The sequence below is a fragment of the Palaemon carinicauda genome, chromosome 7 (assembly GCF_036898095.1).
Source record: "Palaemon carinicauda isolate YSFRI2023 chromosome 7, ASM3689809v2, whole genome shotgun sequence".
Classification (NCBI taxonomy): Eukaryota; Metazoa; Arthropoda; class Malacostraca; order Decapoda; family Palaemonidae; genus Palaemon; species Palaemon carinicauda.
The window spans coordinates 27,368,149-27,374,126 of record NC_090731.1 but is presented as its reverse complement, the minus strand read 5'-3'; positions in this window follow the sequence as shown (position 1 = coordinate 27,374,126).

Here is a 5,978-nt window from a genome sequence, read left to right as displayed (position 1 = left end):
AATAGGACACCAAAAGTATTTTTCAATCCTCACTTTACTGGTTACATTTGCATATTTCCGTTGATGTGATTTCTTTTTATGAATACTTAAGTACTGACGAAAAAAAAAAAAAAAAAAAAACTACAATCGAACTTATAAAGTGGTTTTGAAGCTCACTCTCATTGAAAAACTAACTGATTTCAATGGTGGTTCTACTTGCCAAAAATAAGGTAAGATTCATTAATTGTGTATCTCACTTTAAATGCAAGTAAAACAAAAGATTTAAAGGGTCTCTTACAAATCATTCGACTGGATGTCCGAACCATCATGAAAAGATGAAGAGCTCTCCTCTTCTAACTGAGAAGAGCAGTTCAAACGTTCTAAATTGAGTTTAATTTGCTCTAAGAGTCAATTAGCCCAACGGGAAAATAGGTTTGTACTCTTACTTAAAAGAATCCATCAAAATAAAATTATTTTAGTACGAAGAGCACATTACCATGGAATGAATCTCCTCCCTTCTTGTTATCAGATGGACCATGGACTCTGTGAGCTGACTGTGAAATATCCCTCAGTGCAGAATGCTCCGCTGCTTCCACTCGACTCCGGCGTCCATTGCACGTAATACGCGGCGTCAGGTGATATACACGCTGAACGACCGCGACTCCAGCATCCTCCCCACGCTACTTTACTGGTTTCCAGGACCCTCTCAGTGGGTCCTGCTCGTTTCTGAAGTTCACGTATTGTTCGGGAGCGCTCAGGAGCGAATTCCAGTTGTAAAAGTACCGACAGCCGGATATCAGATAAGGGAGAGAAATGTTAGGAGACCAAAATATATTTTCTCTGAATTTCAACTACCACCGAGTTGAAAATTACATTTATTCTGGGAGAACTACTGGAGAGCGGATTTTTTTTTCTTTTAAATATGAAGAATTTTTTTTATTCTAAAATGTTATTTCTGCTAAGAATAATGTACTTCCTTCATATTAGTAGAGTTGTCCAGCTTGGTTTTAGGTAAACAAAGTAAAAAAAAAAATCAAGAAATTATTAACGAAGATAGGTATTCCAAAACATTTTGGAGAATATACAATATTTTTGTCTTAATAATTTCACAGAGAGAGAGAGAGAGAGAGAGAGAGAGAGAGAGAGAGAGAGAGAGAGAGAGAGAGAGAGAGAGAGAATTATTGAATGTAACAATTAAAAATAGTAATATTCTTGAATATAAAAAACGTTTCCCAGTCTCCAATCATCTACTGTATTACTCTTGCCATAAATGCATTCAATACTTTATCTAACTCGAAGTTAATCTTGAACAGTGAGTTAGATCTGAATTCCCTTTTAGAGATTTATGAGTAAATTTTCAGCCATATGCTGTGTCTAGTTATGAGAAACGTTTCAGATATGCTGTGTCTAGTTATGAGAAACGTTTCAGATATGCTGTGTCTAGTTATGAGAAGTGTTTCAGATATACTGTGTCTAGTTATAAGAAACGTTTCAGATATACTGTGACCAGTTACAAGAAATGTTTCAGATATACTGTCTAGTTATGAGAAACTTTTTAGATATACTAGGACTAGTTACGAGAAACGTTTCAGATGTGCTGTGTCTATTTATAAGAAACGTTTCAGATATACTATGCCTAGTTATGAGAAACGTTTCAGATATGCTGTGTCTAGTTACGAGAAACGTTTCAGATATACTGTGTCTATTTATTATAAACGTTTCACATATACTGTGTCTAGTTATGAGAGACGTTTCAGATATACTGTGTTTAGTTATGAGAAACGTTTTAGATATACTGTGAATAGTAACGAGAAACGTTTCAGATTTACTGTCTAATTATGAGAAACGTTTCAGATATACTGGGTCTAGTTAAGAGAAATGTTTCATATAAACTGTGTTTAGCTATCAGAATCGTTTAAGATATGCAGTGTATAGTTATAAGAAACGTTTAAGATATACTGTGTCTAGTTATGAGAAACTTTTCAGATACACTGTGTCTATAGTCCATTTCTTTTAGCGAGTCATATTTGCACCGACTCGCAACGGTGCCCTTTTAGCTCGGAAAAGTTTTCTGGTCGCTGATGGGTTAGAATTATCTTGTCCAACCAATCAGCGATCAGGAAAGCTGCTAGTCGGTGCAAATATGACTCGCTAAAAGAAATGGACTATAGTTATGAGAAATGTTCCAGATATACTAGGTCTAGTTATGAGAAACGTTCCAGATATACCGAAGGTTACGGCGTGGGAGTTCAACTGTACTTCTGATTAATGTGACACAGTCAAAGTCAATTACATCCATTTGAATTTTTAAACAAGCTGTCAAACGCTTCTTGACAAATTACCGGTTTCCCTTTTCACCAAATTACGTTTCTTTCACTATACCAATTCACCCATCAACTGGTCTAGTTACTTTTGAGCTTAGAAAGGGTTCTAGTCTCCCACGCGCTTTCTCCTCCATGCTTTCTCTTCTAGGAGAGCTTTCACTTTTTTCTTATGTTGTTTTCTTTCAGTCTTCCTCGTTTATCCTCATTTGCCTATTTGTATTATAATCACAGGTCTTTGCAATCTTTCCTACTCCTAAATAAAGATGATAATCGTTTTAAAATCACTCCATTATTGTATTCGTAAAGACATTTTTCATATATAGAATATAATAAGAATAATACCACTATTAATTAAATGATAAGATGTTTATTAGCATTTTTCTAAATGGAAGTAAAATATTAGTACAACTAAATTCCAGAAATTAAACAAGAATAAGCATATGCATAATGAGCAACCTGCGACATAGCAAAGACTAAAAAAAATCACCTAAGAAACTCAAGCAAGTTTAAGAGCCCAAACAAGTGACAATCGGAATGCCAGCTTACGCGGACTTAGCGCCACTTCTAAGCTGCTTGAGTGCTTAGGCAGCGCCTCCTAAGCGCATGCGTAGTTTCAGTTCTGAATAGAGACTCGGTTTCTTAAAGACCTTATATCCCACAAGCTGCAAGAGATTACCAGTTACTCTTCGGAGAGAATTTGGGAGTCCATAATAATACAAAAGGGACCGAGGGATTGCGAGCAACAGACAGAGAGAAGATTTTACGGAGGTGTTGGGATTCAATGTTAAATGGGACGTTGTTAAAACGACTTCATCGGAATAAACATTACTGGAAATGTGGATTAGAGATCAGGGTTGTAAGGGAACAGAATAAGTATGTATGTACAGTATATATATATATATATATATATATATATATATATATATATATATATATATATATATATATGTGTGTGTGTGTTTGTGTAAGCATATATGGGCAGTATATATATATATATATGTATATATATATATATATATATATATATATATATATATATATATATATATACGTATATATATATATATATATATATATATATATATATATATATATATATATAATATATATATATATGTATGTGTGTGTGTGTGTGTGTGTATACAGTATACTGTATATATATGAAAAGTACCGGTATATGTGTATATATAAATATTATATATATATATATATATATATATATATATATATATATATATATATTTATGTATATATATACAGCATAGCCTATGTATTATTATTATTATTATTATTATTATTATTATTATTATTATTATTATTATTAAATGCTAAGTTACAACCCTTGTTGGAAAAGCAGGATGCTATAAGCCCAGGGGCTCCAACAGGGATAATAGCCCAGTGAGGAAAGGAAATAAGGAAAAATAAAATATTTTAAGAATAGTAACATCATTAAAATGAATATTTTCTATATAAACTTTAAAAACTATAACAAAACAAGAGGAAGAGAAACTAGATACAACAGTGTGCCCGAGTGTACCCTCAAGCAAGAGAACTCTAACCCAAGACAGTGGAATACCATGGTACAGAGGCTATGGCACTACCCAAGACTAGAGAACAATGGTTTGATTTTGGAGTGTCCTTCTCCTAGAAGAGCTGCTTACCATAGCTGAAGAGTCTCTTCTACCCTTACCGAGAGGGAAGTAGCCACTGAAATTAGAGTGCAGTAGTTAACCCATTGAGAGAAGAAGAATAGTTCGATAATCTGTGTTGTCAGGTGTATGAGGACAGAGTAGAATCTGTAGAGAATAGGCCAGACTATTCGGAGTCTGTGTAGGCAAAAGGAAAGAACCGTAACCATAGAGAAGGGTCCTATGTAGTACTGTCTGGCCAGTCAAAGGACCCCCATAACTCTCTAGCGGTAGTATCTCAACGGGCGGTTGGTGCCCTGGCCAACCTACTACCTTAGAATATATATATATATATATATATATATATATATATACATATATATATATATATATATATACATATATATATGCATATATACATATATATAAATATATATTTATGTATATATATAACTATATATATATATATATATATATATATATATATATATATATATATAATATATATATATATGTATATAACAATATGATAAAATCTAATTTTGAATACATGTGATGACTGTGAAATAAGAAAATTAAATAAGAACCAAGTTCTGGTGAGGATTAAGGATTTAAGTATACCCTGTCCGTATAATAAGATAGTGATTATCTCTCTATCAGTCCATGTTACTATATCTCTCTTTTTCTCTCTATATCTTCTCTATATAATGAAGAGCAATTGTTCGACTATATATATATATATATATATATATATAGATATATATATATATATATATATATATGTATATATATATATATATACACTTTATATAAATATATATGTATATTATGTATATATATATAGATATATATATATATATATATATATACATATATATATATATATATATATATATATATATGTATATATATATATATATATATATATATATATATATATATCTTTCCGGTAACGGTCAGCTTTCCTTGTCCCTTGGGTAGGGGAGAGGTGTAGTCTTACCCTGGTGATATATATATATATATATATATATATATCTTTATGTATATATACTGCATATATATATATATATATATATATATATATATATATATATATCTTTATGTATATATATATATATATATACATATATATATATATATATATATATATATATATATATATATAATATATAACACCCACCCGATGTATGAATGCATGAGAGGTGGCGTGGGCCCATTTGCATTGCTAAGCATACCTTATGAAGAGGCCAATTACATAAGCTCAAGACAGAAGCAGAGGTCTCCTGGTAGGAGAGAGAGAGAGAGAGGCGTAGATAAAAGATGCTCAAAACAGAAATATAACAAAAGGCAGCTCATAAACTAATCTAAAGAATCACCCTGAACTCGTCCGATAATTTAGCCCTCGTCTCTGACTGATGCATTTATACATGAGCAGCCACAAAGGCCGAGGTAAACACACGAAACCACCAGTTGGGAGATAACAAATAAATCATGGAATAGGAAATGCATTGGCTACGCTGCTCGATGCTTAAAGAATTACTAGCTTTTACCAACGAAGAATTATTAGAGCGTATTGGTGCAAAATAGATAGGTTTGTATGCTTTCATACTTATTTCATTTACCTCTGTACAATTCTTCGTCATCTGTGCCTATTGGAAGCGTACCTGCCTTGCATTCTTCGGGCTGGGGTTCAAATGCCGCTCAAGGTCGGTAGTTTCTTATAGTTTCTGCAATATTACCATCCTTGTGAAATAAGGATGAGGGTGGGGGACTTGGGGGAAGCCTATACATCGACCTGCTGAGTAAGCAGCATCCATTGCCTGGGCTTCCCTGGTCCGAACTTGGGTGGAGAGGGGGCTTGGGTGCTGATCATATGAGTTTGTGGTCAATCTTGGGTATTGTACTGCTCGGGCAATGTTACTGTCCGTTGCCTCTGCCATTCAAGAACGGCCTTTAAACTTATCTTTTCGTCTACTAACCTTTTGACCCTTAAACTCAGAGGACGCTTCCATCCTCTTATTCCTCCTTGCTTCAGCAAGTTCATCAG